At 36.2% G+C, this 21144-nt stretch overlaps 1 protein-coding gene across 1 annotated transcript in view; it reads left to right on the top strand.

Moving 5' to 3' along the window:
- Positions 1 to 21144, top strand: part of Gpatch2 (G-patch domain containing 2) — a 140008-nt gene that overhangs the window by 104537 nt on the left and 14327 nt on the right. The gene's annotated exons all lie outside the window — the stretch shown is intronic.

Below are 21144 nucleotides of genomic sequence, written 5' to 3' on the forward strand. Positions count from 1 at the left end.
TTTTGTTATTTATCAAGTAAAAAATCAAATCTTGAGCTGGGCACTGGTGTCTCATGCCTGTAATCCTAGCTACTCAGGAGGCTGAGATCTGAGGATCGCGGTTCAAAGCCAGCCCGGGCAGGAGAGACCGTGAGACTCCTATCTCCAATAAAAACCACCAGAAAATGGAAGTGGCGCTGTAGCTCAAGTGGTAGAGTGCTTGCCTTGAGCTGAAGAGCTGAGGGACAGCGCCCAGGCCCAGAGTTCAAGCCCCACGGCAGACCAAAAAAAAAAAAAAAAATCAAATCCTGAGAATTGGAAGATATATTTTCAGAAACAAACTAGAATATCATTTACATTTAAAAAGACCAAACAAATATACATTGTTTTCATTACTATATTAAGCATGTAAATATTATTCACCTCTGTATGACTTCTGGACTTTAACATGATTGTATTTTGTATCATTTCCCACTCCCTCTCAATGCATTTATCCTAATTTATTAATGTTTCTTCCCTAGAGTACAACTACTCCCATTCTTTCTCTTGATAGTATTCTTCTTAAACCCACCTTTTCCATATCCATTCTGAACTTTGTCCTCAGACCTGCTACACTTCTAATATACCTCCATAGCTCTTCCTTCTTGCCCTGGTATTAGGGCTGGAGGGTGGTCATTTTCGTTCCCATTTGAGATGCCTCTTTCCTGAATCTCTCACACATTGTCTTTTGAGCTTTCTGAGAACAACAACAAGTTTCTTATGTCTGAAAATGTCTTTATTCTGGTCTCACATTGATTGATTTAGCTGAAAACTAAGGTTTAGTTTGAAGTAATTTGAGCTCAGGATTTTGATGTCACAATTAGAATGTCTTTAATCTTCAATATTTGTTCTATTATTTAACTGTTGGAACATCTTAAATAATAATATATGTGTATATATAAATTTTATACTCCAGAAAATTTAAATCTCCAGAAATATTCCAAGACAATTCATATATGTTGCCTTCCTCAGTATTATAACCTAAATGTACTTTTAAATATTGTTTTATGCTGGGTGCTGGTGGCTCATACCTGTAATCCCAGCTACTCAGGAGGCAGAGATCTGAGGATCATGGTTCAAAGCCAGCCCAGGCAGGAACATCTGTGAGACTCTTACGTCCGTTAAACAATCAGAAAACTGTAAGTGGTGCTGGGGCTCAGTGGTAGAGTGCTAGTCTTAAGCTGAAGAGCCCAGGCCCAGAGTTCAAGTCCCATACCAGGAAAAAAAAAAAAAAAAAATATATATATATATATATATATATATATATATATATATATATATAATTTTATATTTTTCATTTACAGGATTTTTTTCAGTGCTTAATTTAAAAAACACACACTAACAAACAACACTAGGGAAACACAGACCTGCATCTTAGTCCAAGGCCACCTTGTTTGCTTGCTTGTTTCTTTGGTTGTTTGAATGGGTGGGTGGGTGGTTTAGATAGGGTTATACTATAGCCCAGACTTGGCCTTAAACTCAAGATCTCCCTATCTTGGTTTCAAAAGTGTTGAGATTACAAGTACACTACTGTACCTAAATCTAAAAATCTCTTTTTATTTTTTGAACCTTCTTCTCATATATACTCTTTTCATGAGTGCTGGGTACATTTTCTTAACTCTGTAGAAACCACCACGTCTGTTAGGCACTGGGCAATTTGAAAAGGTGAGATAAATGTAAGGAATGACTCAAGTTTAATTTTTGTTTTAAGCTTTATTCAATACAAGATGAAAATTCTTCACCTTCCTTATTTATATGCATTACTCTCTATTCCTTTCTTGAAATCCATTTTCTTTCTTAGTATTTTTAATATTATCTTGACTTTTCTTAACCCTTTCGGATGACTGACTGCACTTTCCTTTTTCAACTTACAGAAAAACATAAAGGCTAGAGACGAGAACTATAATGCATTAAATCAATAAATTGTAGGATCATTTACTTCCACAATAGACCAAGCAAGTAAGAAAAGATAAAGGCACAGGTGGTCTGCTGTTAGTGACTCAAAATTGAGATTTTGAAGTGTGTGACTCTAGCACGCTCTTAAAGAGGGCATTCCCCATAAAAGCTTTGAACAAAGAGGGGGCTGTGCAGTTATGACTGTAGTCTCGAGTGTAGATGATTTCACCTACAGCTCCTTGGGGAATTTTCTTTGGGATCTCTATAGGAGAGTCTTAGGGACATGCTTATTGCTAACGAAATCCATTTTAGTGATTGGTTTTCCAGGTGTCCATTTTAAGCCCTTTCTCCCTTTTTGCCAAATCTTCTTTAGTTTAGTCATCTGGGATATTTAAATGCCTGGGAAACACAAGGGAAGTGTCTCTCTTTCATCTGCAAGACTGTCTAATGATATGAAAGAGGCAGCCTTTAAAATGTCCTTTAAATACAGCTCATATTATTTTTATAATTTCAGTCACTTGTACCAGGAAGTTCTACTTCATAGGGTGTCCTCTACTCCTGCCTCTTCTTCCAAAGGCAAGATCTCTTAACTTAAGCTTTTCATACTTCATGTATCTTCTCCCTGGCCTGTTACCATCAGCAGTGCTTATCAGAAGGTGCCACTCCATCCTATTCTAATAGTCATTGATAAAATGCAATGAACTGTTTTCATTCTACATTTATTATAAAGAAAACTAACATTCTTATTTTCACACATATAATAATAGATTCTATAATCAAATTTGGGGGGAGGGAATACACTGATTTTACATATCAGTATAGTCTAACTGAATCAAGTAAGGTTACTTTTATAATTTGTCTTTTGGTCTGTTTCATTTTTATTTCCCAAGGAGGTCCCTTATCATAGAGCAGACCTGTGCAGATAGTGATGTGAACTTTTTTCTTCATAACCTTATCCTCATGCATTCCTTTGATATGTTTCCTCAACATTTTGTACTTAGAGTTACATGTTTTTATATGTAGATGGTTTTTGACAGGCTTTTCCATGTTGCTTATGTTTCCATGTTGCTTCTGTATGATTAGAAGGCTGGAACCCCTGAGTCTTGGAGTGGGGATGTTTGACAGGTTTGGTGTTTTGTTTTGTTTTATAATTTTTTGAGACTGAGTCTTATCTGTGTTACCCACACCATATCTTAGAGGCATTAAGCACTCAGCCTCCCAATAGCTGGGATTCCAAGATAGCACCACCATGCCTGGCTTCTCTGTAGTGCTTTGTTTTCCAGTTATTCTTGTATTCAGCATACTCTGTCTTCTTTTCTACCCTGAACTTTCACCTAATCTTATTGTACTTGATTTTTCATGTAACATTTTAGAAGGGTCACAAAGTTTGTCCATGCCATTTGGCCCATTCTTTGGGCTTGCATTTTAGCAGAATATATTTGATATGAATCAAAGCTACTGGCCTTATGTCAGCTAGAAGCAAAGGTTAGGATGGGATACATGAAGCCAAGATTTAACCTATTGACCCTTCAAAGGCATGCTACCCTCCAACCAGGCTCCACCTCCTGAGAACTCATTCAACAAGTGAATTAGCATCCTCACCCTCATAGTCCAGCCATTTTTCTATAGTACCACCCAGTGAGGACCACGCTTCCATTCAACACAGTCTTTGGGAACCTCTCATGTCTGAACTGTAGCCACAGCAGGGAGAAAACTAGGTTGCTCCAAGGCTACTTCGAGAAATGTCCTCCAATTTGTAATCTTTTTGTATGTTTTGGTATTTCCGCATTTATTTAGAATTTCATTTTTGCTTTTCAAGATTAGAAATACCTTGCCCCCAACCATCATCCCATTTTGAACTATGGTTAAATCATTTAACATTCTCTCTCATGTCAGAACCTTTGGTTAGTACCAGAAAGTTATCACTTTCCCAAACACAAAGTCAGTTTACAGCGTACAGTAAGGGATACCTGATACTAAGTCATGTGTTGTTTGACACATTTTTATTTTGATGATGAGTTTTTATTTCTGTAAAAACTATGCCCAAAAGAGTATGTGTTTCTGGCAGTCTTTATTTAATTATTTAGATCATATCAAGGCCCTTACTTTGGCCTCTGATACATGTGTGAGGGGAGAAGTATTAGGGATTTTTTTCCCTTCCTTAGTGGTATGATTTTTATCATTTAGCCTTAAAAGCACACAGGAAATTTCATCCAATAGTCTGCTGATGTATAATTTGAAAACAAGTAAAAATATTGTAGCGAAGCTATTACTAAATTCTACTAAATTTTCCTGATATCTTTTGGAGTGTGTGTTTCTTAATTCACCTTTTACTTAGTTCCAAAATATTGATATTTTTCATCTACTTAGTGTCAAAAGATCCAATAATCCTTGAGTATCATGTACTTTAATATTTTTTGTTATCTATTAGTGAGAAGGAAGAAATACCCTTTTTTGTTGTCCTTTTGTCTACTTAATAGTTTAAAAACAAAAAAAAAATCTCCTAAAATGAAAAACACAATGATAATAGTTTAATCCCAAACATACATGTGGACATACACACACAGTACATACATTCTTATCAGCCTTCCTCCATTAAGATAAAATGAATATTCTTATTGACAATAATAGAGAGCACATGCATTTCCATATGATGGTACAGAATCCTGCATTTTGTTACAGATGCAACAAGATAGAGTTACAGCTGTTTTTATTTGATCTTCTAAAGATCCAAAGATGTTCAAGGATTTGGTTTACTTCATCTCCCCTATGCTGTCTCATTTGTTCTTTGGAAAAAGAGACTTAATTTGCAACAGATACAAAATGATCCCTTCATTTTGCAGGTTTGCCAAAAATAAATGAAACTATTAATTACTACATTTTTGAACAGCTGTTAATAAATTGAAAGAGGATAACTGTTCATTAGAGTGCTGCATAATGGCATGGATCAGACTTGTTTAATGTTGCTTTTCCCAGAAATGAAGGAACAAAATTGAATATCAACAAAAGTAAATGATGCTTCATTTTAATTATGTAAAATGAGATGTCACCTAGCCTGTGTTAGTAACTTTAGGATTTTTAAACAAACCCTCCTTTGCCATATTAAAACTATAATAATTTAATACCATACTGTAAATTAAGTTATAATACTTGACATTGTTATTATATGTGCAAAATAATTATTTTAAAATGATTTTAAGTAACTAGTTTTCAAATTTTCTAGTACTTCATGATTTTTGTTTCCAGATTTAAAACTACCATTAGATTTCATTGTTATAAATAAATCTGTTTAACCTGTCTGATAGAAAAAGAGCTCTTAAATTATTTTGACTTATTCTTATGTATGCATGAATGAACTGATAGAAAGTATTCATATATATTCCTTTTAACTAGAATGTATGTATTACATGTGTTTAATTGGAATACATTAATTATATATGTATTCTAATTAAAAACATCTGAATAACTTCTAGGTACAAAGATACTTAGAATAATTGGAAACATATCACATATACAACATAAAATGGTTGTTAAGGTATTTAATTAATCCATTTTACACTGTATGACCAAATTATTACATTTTATAAAACCACACTGTCCTCAAATTGCCAGTTCTCAGGCTTCCTGTCCTTTTGGCATCCTGAAAATTCTTCCTTGCCAGAATCTTAAATTAATTACTACAGAAGATTATTTTAAATTGTGATTATACGAAATAAATTAGCAACCAGCCAATTTGAATTTTGACATACTGTTTTCCAGTTTAACACACACACACACACACACACACACACAAACACAAACACATGTACGCGCGCACACGCACGCACATCCATGCACAAAACCCACAAAGAAAGAAAAAGGAATTTTCCCTGTGGCAATAAGTACTGTTTCCAGTTTGTGGCAAATATGTTTTAAAAAAAATAAACTAATCCTTAGTGAGATTCTGATTCATTAGGTCCCCTCTTTCTCTCACAGATGAATTAGGTATTTTAAATTGTTACAATATTTGCACAGCATCTCACCTCCTGGGATACAGCTGAATTTGGCCATGGTCAATAATGATGGAAAATAGCACGTATACGCTGTCCTAGAGACCTCTTGCTAAAGTAAGTGTGTGTAGACGGAAGTTCATTTCCTTAAGGACAGGTGTCAGTTTCACAGTTAGCACTCCAAATTGGTCCTGTGATTGAATGGCCATAGACACAAAAGTAACCTTTAGCTCCCAGAGATGCTCCCCTAGGAAGCGATTAAGGTCCACCTGCAGGCCCATAACAACAGCTTGTGTCACTATTGCAGCTTTGTTGAAAGTTCATTACTACGACATTTGGGGATCTGTTAATCTAGTGTGTATGTCTGTGTGTGTCTGTGTGTATCTATGTGTCTGTGTGTGTCTATGTGTCTGTGTGTGTGTGTCTCTGTGCCAGAATACTTCCCAAAACAAACAAGCAGCCTCATTTATTAAGTAAATTACTATAAAAGTTATTATTTGAAATGAGTAAAACAATAAACAACAGCTGCTACTTGACAGTTTGTATCAAATAATCCCCAGAATAAATGCATAATTTCATCTGCCACATTAAAAATACTTTTAATTTTAAAATACTGTTTAATATGTACAGATCTGATGCCACATTTACTCTTAAATATTTACAACTCTTAACATAGCAAGAAATATCCTTCAATCTAAAGTTTTAGTGCACATATAAGTACAATTGAAATATATTAATAATATGTAAAATAATCAAATATTAAATATTTAACTATCATGCATTTAGCAAATCTTCATTGCCTTTTGATTATAAGATCAATTTAAAAAGAGCAAGATAGTATCCCATAGAGTTAGAATTTTGTTTTTAAAACAATCAATTACTTTATAACCAGTACTTTTCCTTTACCTTTTCTCTTTAGAAGTAAATAATTTTCCTCACTTCTCCTTAGTGATTTTGTTTGTATACCAAGATATTGTTGGGAATTTACCTTTGTTTAGTTCATAAACTTCTGATCAATTCCAACTCATGCCCAATTATATTACACTAAATTAACATAATTCAACAGATGTTGATATTTAAATGTTTTCTGGCATTCAAATCTTGGACAGCTGTCTTAGAGCTTGGGGAAAAGGCAAACATTTAGAGTTAAATGCTGAACATATGCTTAAATTACTAATTAGAAAGATGGAATAAAAACTATGCATTATCCTTCCTAAGGACAATAAACCTCAGATAAAGATTTTGTAATATTTTTACAACAGGTTACAATGCAGGGTTATATAGAGAGACTAGATGACTTAGACTTCCTAAATAACTTAATCGAATTTCCAATTTGAGCACATAACATAAAGTCTATTTCAAAAAACCTGGAAAAACCAATAATGACCTTGTACTATTAATCTTAAGGGACAAAATGATGCTTTTTCACTTGCATTGTCAAGTGGATAAAAGCATCTTTTATATATTTCTCATCAATTTTTAATATATAGAAATACAGAGATAATATAAACTCAGTATATGTATCAACTTACATCTGTGTGTCAATGTGTGGAAAATTTGTTTAGTCTGGATTCCCACCAACCTCAAAACCCACATTATTTTGAATGAAATTTGTCACTGTTTCTCTATGAGATAAAATCCTCTGAAAAAATCACAGCAGTATTACATTTATCTTTTAAATAATAATTTCTTGAAAATGTGAATTTCTTAAAGTATGAATATATATGAATATATACATATATGTGTATATATGTATATATGGAGAGAGAGAGAGAGAGAGAGAGTGTGTTGGTATTTTCTTTTGTTTCCTAAATCACCTTGGATTTACAAGCCCTGCTTCCTGGCATTTCCTTGGAAAGTATTTTTACTTGAAGATGTCAGGTTGCTTGTCCCTCATCTGAGGAATATTGCTGACTTTCCACATGGTGTCATTTACCACTCCTTTGTCCCTGTGTTCCTTGTAATTGGCATTTAGATCAGAAGAACTGATTACACTCAGGTGCCATGTTTTGTTTAGTTTTGTCTGGCAAGACTGTTCCAGAGGTGACATTGTGTACTTCTCTCACTCCCTTGCTCTTCCTATGATTTATTAGTCACAATGATCATTTTCTAAATTGCTGAATGAAACTGTAAATGGTGACTTGATAGCTCTGTCATTTTGAGCGTTTCTCCCCCCCCCCCATTGTCTATCTGTTGGATTTTTATTAAAATGTTCCCTCAGCTACTTGAATACTGTATATAGTATGGATCATGTAGAAAGAGCAAGCTTAATTCCTGACTTGGTCCCTGGTTTCAACTTTCAAAGAATCTCCAGCATTTTGCAATGGTCAGTTCATTGGTTTACTGTAAATATATTTGATATGTGTCAGAACATTAGTTATCACTACTTGATGCTACCATTGAAACTATTAGAAGATTGTTAGGTTGCTTCTCCAGCGTTGCTTGTTACTAGCCTTTACTCTCTGGTCTACTTACATCATAGTCTCAGCTGCTCTTGGGTCTTTTTTTTTTTTTTTTTTTTTATTGAAAAGCTGCCATATAGAGGGGTTACAGTTACATGAGTAAGGTAATGAGTATATTTCTTATCGAGCATTGTTACCCCCTCCTGCTGTTAGTTCTTTCCAGCCTATAGTCTGCCATTACGCCAAGAAGTGCTGATTCTTACCAGGGAACGTGTTTAGAACCTCATTGTGTGTGTTAGGGGCATTTTGTGTTTATAATCCTTTACCAGCTATGATTCAATTTTCTTCCTTCTTTCCTTCTTTCCTCTTCTCTTCCTTCCTTATCTCTTTCTTTCCCTTCCTTGCTTCCTTCCTTCCTTCCTTTCCTTCCTTCCTTCCTTCCTTCCTTCCTTCCTTCCTTCCTTCCTTCCTTCCTTCCTTCCTTTCCTTCCTTCCTTCCTTCCTTCCTTCCTTCCTTCCTTCTTTCTTTCCTTCCTTCCTTCCTTTCCTTCCTTCCTTCCTTCCTTCCTTCCTTCCTTCCTTCCTTCCTTCCTTCCTTCCTTCCTTCCTTCCTTCCTTCCTTCCTTCCTTCCTTCCTTCCTTTCTTTCTTTCTCTCTCTCTCTCTCATTAAAAATTATGTTGAGCCGGGCGCTGGTGGCTCACGCTTGTAATCCTAGCTACTCAGGAGGCTGAGATCTGAGGATCACGGTTCAAAGCCAGCCCGGGCAGGAAAGACCGTGAGACTCCCATCTCCAATAAACCACTAGAAAAAACCGGAAGTGGCGCTGTAGCTCAAGTGGTAGAGCGCTCGCCTTGAGCTGAAGAGCTGAGGGACAGCGCCCAGGCCCAGAGTTCAAGGCCCACGACCCACCAAAAAAAAAATAAAAATAAAAATAAAATAAAAATTATGTTGATTAATACTGATAGTTCCAGTTAAATGTGGGACTTCATTGTTTGGCATGTTAAAAGTGTTACATCACAATTGTGCTCAGTGAGAAATGTAAATCCGAGATGTAATTGTTCATGGGGTATGTGTGTGTGCCAGTCCTGGAGCTTGAACTGGTCCCTGAGTTTTAAAAAAATTTTTTTTTTCCTCAGGGCCAGTTCCTGAGGATTTCTTAAAATCAGAACTAGTGTTCTACCACTTGAGTTACAGGTTCATTTCTGAATTTTTGGTAGTTGATTTAAGAGTCTCACAGACTGTCTTGCCCAGAATAATTTCAAACCCTGGTCATCAGATCTCAGCTTCTTGAGTAACCAGGATTACAGGCATGAGCCATCATTGCCCAACTCATTGCTTACTTTTCAATCTCATGGTACACAGACAGAAATCTTAGAAGTTCAACACCATTAGAACTGTCAAAGCAGTCACTATAATGTAAGCTATTTCTTTGTTATATTAATTTTATACATCCTATATATTTCACTGGGGTATTTCACTTTTAATATAACTTAAAATAGATTCTGACTGCAATTTTTTTCTGTTTATAACCAGGTTTATTGGTTTCATTTTCAAAGACAGCTTTTTCACAAACGTAATTTTATTTTATAATTGTATGACAATGTTTAAAATTCCACAATTAAATCCTAGCAATAACATTTTTCTGAAGAAGTTTAGCTTCTCTCAGCTCCTCCCTCCACTAATTTTGACTTCTTATTTTTTTTCTTTTTCTCATTTCTTTCTTGTTCTGGCTTTTTATACTTTCTTGGTCTCTCCTCTCCTCTCCTCTCCTCTCCTCTTGTTCTAGCTTGCTCTTTCTTCTCTCTCTCTCTCTCTCTCTCTTTTCTCTCTCTCTCGTTTCTCTCTCTCGTTTCTCTCTCTCTCTGATATACTGTAAATTTGCAGCAACATCTTTTTCTAATAATTACTTTTACTTAATGTTGGCCAATAAATGTTTGTCCATTTCCCCTTTTTTTGTTTTTTGCTCTTGATTCCTTTGTGAGACCTACTGAAGTCTGGTGGTGATCTGTCTGCCATTCTCATGCTTTTTCTAAGCATTTTTCTGGAGGTAAATCATAACTCTGATACCTATGAAGTAGTAAACAAATTTATTCTATTTTCCCTATCCATTTAATTTTTGTCCATTTTTATATAGTTGTACTATATACAAATTGTCTGAAGCATGTATCACTCAAAGCTATATAACTATTCTTTTTCCCTTTGTTTCTGTTCTAATTCTGTTTAGTTTTATAACCATTTGGTTAATGCTTCCCTGTTCTTATGGTTTGAACTTTATTTTCCTCCTGATTCTTCTGAGATCAGACTAGATTGGGGGCGTTCAGGGTGGTATGGCCGTAGACTCATCCTGATTCTTCTGGAAGTATTAATTTAAGTAATTCTTCCTGAGCACCTATAGTTTGTCTATGCCTGTTTACTTAAAGATCAGTTTGTCCAGATATGTTATGTTCTCTATGACTCTGATTTTTTTTATCTTAAATGGTACCCATTCCTATGTATGATAATCTTTTGATGTCTGATGAGATCTGATTGATTTTTTGTTTTGTTCATTGTTTTTTTTCTTTTCCTGTTTATCTAACTAAGAGTTGCCTGAAGGTCTAATGCATATTTTCCTTATCTTTAAAACACAATAGTTTTAAATATGACTAACTCTTATTAGTCATCATAGAGATTTATCCCAGAGATAAAGTATTTTTAATCAGTATGTAATTTTCATTATTATTTTTTAGGTAAACTTAAATACTTTCTCCAATGGCAATTTTTTCTCATAGCATTCCTCTTTTACAATGTTTAATTTATGGTATTTTGTTTCATTGACTTAAGGTTTTTTTCCTTCAAAAATTTATATTATATATTACATCCTCTTTGCTATCTTTTAAACTGTCACTACTCCTTTTGGTGCCTTATTTTTATTCATTTATTTATTTTTGGGTCTGGTAGTGGGGCCTGAACTCTGGGCCTGGGCGCTGTCCCTCAGCTCTTCAGCTCAAGGCTAGTGCTCTACTACTTGAGCCACAGCACCATTTCTGGCTTTTTTCTTTTTGCTTATGTGGTGCTGAGGAATCGAACGGAGGGCCTCATGCATGCAAGGCAAGCGCTCTACCACTGAGCTACCTTCCCAGCCCTGGTGCCTTATTTTTATATGTGAAGTTTATATACTTTGCCTTTAAAATTTTTGTTTTTAATGCTCCATCTCCATGATATATTTATTCGTAGGCTTTTTCTAGTTCAGTTTCCTTTCTGGAATGATTGTTGTCTAATTGTTTGCTGAATAATACCATCCTCTTATTATTTAAACCTTTTATCTAAGTACTTTCTAATTTCTGTAATTATGATGTAGTGTTTTGTTCCTTCTTCTGGACATACCTTTTTTAGACTGTGCTTATGTTCTCTAAGGAATATAATTTTTCCTTGTGATTTTGTATGGGAGTCATTGGAATGCTTTGCCATTGTTTATTTTTTCAAGTGAAAGGATTTCCTTGTGCCTTTAGATGGTAGACCGAATAGCTTTCTTTGTAGTTTCATGGCTGAAGAATTCTGCTGTTGTCGTTACAGCTCTGTTACATTCTGGCCTTGGGTTGTTGGAGCTCTGCCTCTTCTGTTCTCCTCATTTTTTAAGTGTCTCTTCTGCTTCCCATCTTCCTGCAACCTCTGTACTTCCATTTTGTTTCTCTAGCTTTTTCCTTATTCCTTGATTTCATATTGGGAAATAGCTTTAGTTCTTTTTCAACTTCAGGAGGATGTAAGATCCAATTGATCCAACACTCAGACTTGCTATATCTTGGTCTTGTTAAAGTCATGTAGAACATTTCCAGGCTGAGCTTGTTTTCTCTTGACTCTCTATACTTTCTCTACATTGTGTATTAGAGTTTCAAGGATTTCCTGTACTGGGAGCATCTGATGGTTCTTTTGCTTTTCCCACAAAAATAGTGACATTATGGAGTCTCATAGCTGTCAATAACTTGTACTCAAGATTCTCCTAAGGTATTAAGGGGTAACAAAGGGGATTTGAAAATAGCTAGTGACCTAGTTATTGGCATCTTAGGTGGTTGAGTTTTGCTGCATGCTATTAGATATATATATATATATATTTGAAAACAACAGTGCTACTACTTCCATATTCACAGAATGTTTTTAGAATTTGTCAGAATGCTTCCCTTCTCTGCTGGCAAATTCTGCATGTAAGGAAACAGAAAGAATGTTGAAGTCACTGTCCCAGATCAAATTGTAGATAAATTACATGGTTTTGTCTATTTTTCAAGTCATATTCTAAGTTCTGTATAATTAACTTGGACTGAGGATATGATATATACACAGTGCACACAGGCCCTTGTAACTTGGGCTGAGGATATATACACAGTGCACACAGGCCCTTGTAACTTGGGCTGAGGATATATACACAGTGCACACAGGCCCTTGAAACTTGGGCTGAGGATATATACACAGTGTACAGGCCCTGGTAACTTGGGCTGAGGATATACACACAGTGCACACAAGCACTTGTAACTTGTGAGGTTGTGTGCTTGGCCCTCAGCATGTCCTCCCCCAACAAAGCAACTTGATTGCTTCTAGAAATCTCATGTCTTACTCTTAATCAAAACTATAGATCCTTCTGAAATACTTAGATGAAGCACTATTTAGATAGGTTAATTTATGTCCAAAAATGGTGAGAACATTCTTAAGTCACGACTAATTTGATCATTGGTATTCATTTGGCAGTTGAGGTGTCATCGTTGGCAGAGGTGAGATTTAGTGAAGCTTCCCTTTAAATATCGGAACGCTTGACTTAGGGTTCTTGAGACTTCGATAGCAGAATAAGAATTTCTGGACAAATCATAATGGTAAGAAAACTCGGCAGAGCTTTATTAAGTAAACATTCAAGGGAACAGACAAACCGACAAAAAAGCAAACAGAAGGGCAGGGGCACACTCTAGCAGAGTGTGGGTGCTCTCCTAGGGACACAAAGACAGACACAGACACACACAAGGAGAAACCCAGAGAGACCACAGCTCCTTGGGCTGTTGGGTATTTATAGGGTAAAGGTAGGGGGTCTGGCTTTAAGTTATGCAAAGCTAGGTGCTTTGTGTTTGCTTTAACTGTACATGGTGTTATTCTCTGAGTTTCTAGGTAAGAATGTATCCTGCCATAAAACAGATTCTTATCCTTGAAACAAGGAGACACCCTGCTATCTGCATATTGGGGCATCCTGTCAGGCAGTTGTGAATTCTTGGGTGAGAAATGCATCCCTTAGGAAAGAATGCATTCAGTTGCCTCTGTTTGAAGCAAAGATGGCATTTCTAATTTTTTAGATAATATGTTTCTGAGTTGCCTACACCAGGCCTCAGTTTCCATAAGTTATCCTGCTTCAGATGTGTGAAATTGGTAAGTGTGTGTTCTTGGCCAGATATGGTGGAACACACTTGCAATGCCAACTACTTGGGACTCAGAGGCAGGAGGATCCCAAATTTGAGGCAGCCTGGACAAAGAGAGTGGAGACCATATCTTGTAACAAAAAGAAGGACTTGAAGTGCTCAAGTGGTAGAGTACCTGTCATCAAGGAACAAGGTCTTGGGGTCAGTCCCTAATGCCCTAAAAAAGAAATGCTGGGGCTGTGATGTTTTTCTAAAGAAAGAAATGAATTATATAAATCAGAAGATGAAAGGTAGTTTATATTTGAAATTAGTTATTGTAGGTTATTATTTTCTCTGTGAGCATTTAATAATCAAGAGATCTTTAAAGTACAGTGAGTAATAGACCTGGCTCAAATTATCCAATGGCAAAACTAATCCTAATTTTAAAAAACTGATACACCCCAACTTCCCAGTTATTTCAACTGAATTAAATTGAGAGAACCCTGAAATTCTTTGCCTCCTGATTATTGAGAATTAATGTTCTTGTGCATATCATAAGCCTCCTGGTATCTAGTATTATGGGGTGTTTTACAGCCCAGTAAATATTTGCTAACAACTCTGTAAAAGTTTTATGGGCATAATATTCACCTACCAAAAACGCTTATGAAAGAAAAGGGAAAACATCCTTTTCATAAAGTTACACAGTGAAATGCAAAATCATATAGAAATGAAAACACATTCAGAGTTAAGGAAACACATGTATACTTGAAAAGCTATGCCTTCCATTGTTTCCCACTCCATCTCCCCCGATCCTACCCAACCCCTCAAGTTACCTGGTTCCATTTTCACATAATATTTGTTATGTATGTCCTGGGGCTTGAACTCTGCCTGGGCTCCATTCCTGAGCTTCTTTTTACTCAAGGCTAGCAGTCTACCACTTGAGCCACAGTTCCACTTCTGGCTTTTACTTCATGGTTTATTGGAGACTTTCCTGCCTATGCTAGCTTCAAACTGTGATCCTCAGATCTCAGCCTCCTGTGTGGCTAGCATTACAGGCATGAGCCACCAGTGCCTGGCTAATTATTGAGCATTTTTGAATGAACTTAAATAACTGTTCAAGAAAAAAACAAAGAGAAGTGTTGGGAATGAATGAATGAGTGCAAATTTTTTGCTGTTTTAAATACTGAGGCAATACTTTTACTATAATTTAATATGTTTTAGTTCAATAAACATTTCTCATGCATCTAACATATAACAGAAGCGAAAGTATTTGGTTGCAGGAATTAGACATGGTTCTTGGCCTCAAGTTATTGTCAATATATTCTACACACAGCCCTCTATAATCTGAAAACAATTTGAAGCCATATTGGATGTAAGTATGGTGACAGATATGCACATATTGATTGGTACGGAAATATACAAAATGCTCTCAGAAGGCTAGTGAGATTAGGGAAGTTTAAAGAAGAGAAAACATTAAACTAGAGAGCATGGGATGAACTGTGAAGGGAGAAAGAGCAGGTTTTCCAAAACAGCAGAATTACAGAAAGGAATTTTTTTCAGTAGATAGAATATTCTATCTAGTATTAATACATAAATACCTGCTGTAGTGTTAATACATAATGTGTTCCTGGTGATAGCAGCTCCTTACAAAATTGGAAAGAATTGAACAAACATGGGGAACATCGTGATGTGAACCAAGATATGGCAGCAGTTTTCCCAAATAGATGTCTCAAAACCCGATTCAATTTACACTATGGAGAGTTCAATATTCCTCCAAATGTGAGAATGTCTTTCTGCACATGACAGTCAGAAAGTTGCAGTAAATACCTGTGCTGCAAAGAGCGATCTGCAGATCATCTGCAGATGATACCTGAAAAAGCTCCACCCTTTCAGGTGTCATCCATGTAGAACAATGAAAGGGACAAAAAGAATTATTTACCTGAGTTATTTAGGAGTATAGAAGTCTGTTTATTAAGTGTTCCAGGCAGGATATGACTGGAATCACAGCCCCTCTGGGCTTTAGAGAAAGTCCATAATATATCACAAGATGGATGAACATCCTAAAAGAAGGCAGTACCAAGTGGTTGTCAAGAGAAAATCCACAGCAACTGGCAGAGGAATGTCAGTGGGTTTCAGCATTGAAGTCATGTGAGTTTTTAAACTTTTGAATGAAAACAAGTGTTTTGTTCTTTATGCTGTTACACATTTGAATCAAGCAGAACCAAACACTAAAGAAAAATTAAAAGCTTTCTATTAACAATTACACACACACACACACACACACACACACTATAATCTACTTGTTATTTTTAAATGATCCTAATTCTTAGCTGAGCACAGTCACTATGATCTTAGCTATTTGAGAAGTAAATATTGGAAAAATTATAGTTTAATGCCACCGTAGGCAAAAAAGTAATCAAGACTTTTTATCATCAATAAAAGTTGGATGTAGTAATGTATGCCTGTCATCATGGTCCAGGCTGGCCAGGTAAAAGTCAGGCCTTTTTTAAAAAGTGATAAAAGTAAAAAGAACTGCAAGAGTGGCATAAGAGACAGAGCACCGACCTAGCAAGCCACACGGCCTTGTTTCAACAACCATCACCACAGCAAGAAAAGATTGTAGTTCTTACCTTATTGTAGTATGTTGATAGTATGCATATGTAAGTGTTTATTGTCATGTGTTTGTATGCTCCGGTGAGTGACAGTTGACCAAAACTTTCTTCTGGGAGTATTGTACAATAAATTGCATTAATTATCATAACTGTGAGCCTGGATAAATTGTATGTAACTATTCTGTGCCCTAGCTTCTTATCTCTAAAGTGGAGATGATAGAAGTGGTAAGATTAATAGCTAGCAGTCACTGATTGCTTACAACATGCAAACACTTTGCCAGATGTTTTATACAAATGGTACCTAAATGAAATCTCCAAAAACACCTTTCATATAAATGGGTAAGTTGTAGTCCAGTCACAATTCTTAAATGTAAGAAAGAAAAAGTTATATAATATACCAAAAATGCATAAAAAATCCTTTTTAAGCATTGACAAATATGGTGGAAAGTGGGCCTTTTCACAGATGTAAAATGGGAAGACTTGAGGGATAGCTTAGAAGGTGCGTGCTCATCCAAACACAAAGCAGCCTAATAGAAACCATAGCATAATAGAAACCATAGGGACTGGGAAGGTGGCTCAGTGGTAAAGCGCTTGCCTTGCATGCATGAGGCCCTGGGCTCGATTCCACAGCACCACATAAGCAAAAAGAAAAAAGCCAGAAGTGGCACTGTGGCTCAAGTGGTAGAGCGCTAGCCTTGAGCTAAAGAGCTGAGGGACAGCACCCAGGCCCAGAGTTCAGGCCCCACGACCAGACCCAAAAAAAAAAAACAAAAAAAGAAGAAAAAAAAAAACCATAGCCTAAATTAACATCATAACTTCCACAGCCTGAAAAGTTTGACTTTGCTTTTCACAAAGAAATTCATCCTAGCATTCCATTCATTGTATATGCTTTTTCTAATTGGTATAATTTTTGTCTTCATTGTTGCAAGCTTATTTTTTTTTAATCTAACTAATCTATTAGTAGATCTGCAAGATGGCAGCTGTTAAGCCAATCCCTGAAAAAATTTCACAAGACCTTATCTCAACATACAGAAGCTAGGCGTGGTAACTCTCCTCTTATCCTAGCCACAGTAGGAAGTGTAAATAAGAGGATCACAGTTTAGGCCTGCCAGGCAAAAATTAAGACTCTATCTCAAAAGTAACCAGAACAAAAAGTACTAGAGGAAGAACTCAAGCAGCAGAGCTCCTACCTGAATTCAAACCCCAAAACCACTTTTTTAAATCTAATAATAATGAGAGGCATAAAGATTAACTTCCGACAAAATACTAAAACACAAAACAAATCACTATCTTGTCACAAAACTGTATTCAATACCTTTCAGCCAACACACACACACACATTTATTGACTTGTATATATTAGTTTATTGTATGATGAAGCAAAGTAAAACAGAATTAGGAATCAAAAATAAAGGGATATGCTTTTGGGTTTTGTTTTGTTTTGTTTTTCCACATACATTTGTCATATATCAGAGACCAAACACATCAGATAGTAATTCAAGTATATACTCCAGCTATCTCAAGACCATTTCATAGCCCGCACAAGATCGCTAGGGAAGGTTTAGGCAATGCCCTAATATATAAGGAACTAAGATCAAAGACCGAGATAAGATAAATTCAGAATCCAGCATGGATTGGGTCACTAGAATGTAAATTCTGACCTCAGTGCAATGAGTTAAAAACTTTAACCACGTTGGCCAAGAACAGGTTGTTGCAAAGGGAAATGAAATGGGATTGATGCAGAATGTGGCATCGAGTCACCAAAACCAGAACCAAAAGTTGTAGAACGTGAGAGAAAACACACCAGGTACAAAAGGCAGCTATGAATGGCCTAGGATCTAATAATGCACAGTAGGGTCTTTGAGAAAATAGTGCTTTAAAACAAGGACAATGTCATATTCCTACTAGTTTGTTTGTTAAGAGACATATCTACATTTGAAAGTTCTTGACAGTGCGCATTTTGATACAAGAAGACAAAAGCTAGATACTGCTGTCTGCTTGTTCATTTTAATATATTGAGACATCCTGGCACTGAGTAAAGGGGGAGGAAGAGTAATTTGATCTAGAAAGGGAAGTTCACACAGGGCTGGACTCTGCAGCCCCCATCCTTCCCTCTGCCACCAGATTGCTCCTCCAGTGACACCACAGACCTGCTTCGTTTCTGTGCAGCTGATGCCCTGTCCAGGCGGATCTCGTTCTAACTGACAGTGAGTGTTCTTGCCAAATGCCAGGGCCACAGTCACATCTGTTTGTCTCTCCTGTGCAGCTTATTGAGGATACTTGGGGACACATTGTATCCAGGGGGCAGCTTTAACTAGGCCTAATTCTCTAAAAAGCCTCTATTTGTAAATACATACAGTGAGGGGACAAGTTCCTATTATCTTCTCTTTAATATTATTGTGTTTGACACTGCCTGCTTCCATGCTGTCAGCCCCTATCAAAGCCAAGTTTTCAGTCAAGGTGGTTCCCACTAGCATTTGTGTCTGGTTGTTTTGGGTTTGTTTCGGGGGGGAGGGGTGGTATTTATGCTCCACATTAGATGCTGAACTTCCTACTACGATGCCATATGAAAGGATAGCTTGCTGCAACCCTTGGGTAAGCCAAGTGCAGTCTTTTAAAAGGCAAAACACTACCTTCCGATTCTGCTTTTCTAGTACTTAGAAGAATAACTCTCAGAAGTAATACATGGGACATCATGTTTCCAGTCATAGTCAGCTGGAAAATCCATAACAAAAAAAATTAGTGCTTTATGATGTACTACTTACTTCTCTTGTCTTCGGAAGCTAATGCTGTATCTGAAACAAATGTACAGATCTACAAAAGATTCTTAATCTTATGTTTTGAAAACTTTCTTTCATAAGACATTTTATTATTATTCTTGAAGATAGCATCGGGAGGAGGGTGAGAAAAGATAGAAAAAGTAAAGGAAACTAAAAAATTTAGCTGTCATTTTTAGCAAATCTGAAGGTATTACTTTGCAAAGACAAATGACTCAGGTTTAAGAAACTATGTATCCGACTCAAGTATTTCTTCTAATTATTTCTAATAATGTGTTTTTTGGGAGTGATACTTCTGGCTAATATTTTTATCATAGTTTGACCCTGAAATGTCTATAAAAATAATAAAAGCTGTATAGGTTGTTTTTTTTTTTTAAATATCAGGCAGAATTGGAGAGGCAAGTTGTCTTCATGTCTCTGTCTGTCCACTTTCTCACTCAGGTAGCTTCACCAAGAAGTGGCATCATGCAGCAACCTTATGTCATTCTTTGCTTGCTCGTATAGGGAAGAAAATCCTGGATGGAAATGTGGCCTCAGGTGGTTGCTGCATCTTACCCTGCCCAACCAGCATCTGTGAATCTAGTCTACTCTCTCTCTCCTGTAACTTTTAGGGTGTGCCTTTGTTGTAAAATGACATGTCTAGCCCCATGGCTCAGCCCCAGCCTCCTCCATCCATATCATGCAGAACCTGCTCCACATGCTGTTGTCTATGCATCTTGAACTAATCGTCATTCCCCAAACAGGAATTCTTTTTTTATTATTATTATTTTTTCTTGTTTTTTTTTAATTTTTTTTTTTATTGTGAAAATACTGTACAGAGGGGTTACAATTACATGGGCAAGATAGTGAGTACATTTCCTATCAAGCATTGCTGCCTCCTCCTTTGTTTACCCTTCCCATCCCTTCCCATCCTCCCTCCCCGCCCCCCAACCTAATCCTCCCCCAAGGAATTCTTAAACCATGAGAGTACTTCCTGTGTTTTAACAGGATCAGAAGTAGGTAGTCCATGAACGAGTTTCATGGCTGGATGGCAGGACTGCACTTGAAAATTTACCTTTCATTTGTATTCCTGGTTTCAGCAAGTTGCCTTCCCTGTCTCCTTGAGTATTCCTGATAGATACTGAGCTTGTCTGGTATGTACTCTACAGTCAGGAAATATCTGCACTTGTTCTGGGAAGAGATTTTGAGAGGGATAAGATATGTTAAAAAAAAATGGTTTATTTTTTAAAGTAAAATGATGGCGCTCATAGAGCTATAAAGTTATATGTGTTAAAGATCCTAGCTCATTAATTCATGAGGGAACTAGCAGATGTTAGAATCAGCTAAAAGGAGAAAGTGAAAAGCAAATGTTCTGGAATAAAGCAATGTTGAAATGGATATGAACCTGGCTTTGGCTAAAAAGGAGGTCTGTCCTTCTACAAACAGCACATTTGCATTTCTCTATATATTTGCTCCAGTTATCTTCAACTTAAGAGTTGTAACGTAGCTCCTGTAAAATGAGAATTCAATGATTGGAAGTGTGTCTTTCCATCCAAGAGCAAAATTTTTCCCTACTGCGGAGTATGTATATTTATGTATATATAACATACATGTTTAATTCAGCATGCTTATAATGGTTAACATGGACAAAATAACATAGTCTCTAATAGTGTGTAATAAAATTGCTTCTTCCTGTTACCCTTGTCACTATATGTGTATATACAGGTTCTTCTCTCTACCCAGGCATTTCTTTCTTCTAGTAGGAAGAACCTAATGGCCCCTCCACCTTTCCAATACTAATCTGGATTAATAGGCTGGATTCATTTTAGATACTAACAGTCACTTGATGAAGTAATCTTGTAAAAAAAACTTTTAATTTTGTTTCATTGTTTTTATAATTTCTATACAGTTTTAAAAAGTAAATATTCCATAGCCACTTAGTATCATGAGCTTAGACTTCACCTCAAAATCCAATCACAGTGTCAGTCTTGCATGATAGTAAGTATTTTGATGGTAAAATAGAATGAATTTAATCATCAAATGAATGACAGATAGATAGATAGATAGATAGATAGATAGATAGATAGATAGATAGATAGATAGATAGATAGATAGATAGATG

The sequence above is a fragment of the Dipodomys spectabilis genome, unplaced genomic scaffold (assembly GCF_019054845.1).
Source record: "Dipodomys spectabilis isolate Male_0828 unplaced genomic scaffold, ASM1905484v1 ptg000069l, whole genome shotgun sequence".
Lineage (NCBI taxonomy): Eukaryota > Metazoa > Chordata > Mammalia > Rodentia > Heteromyidae > Dipodomys > Dipodomys spectabilis.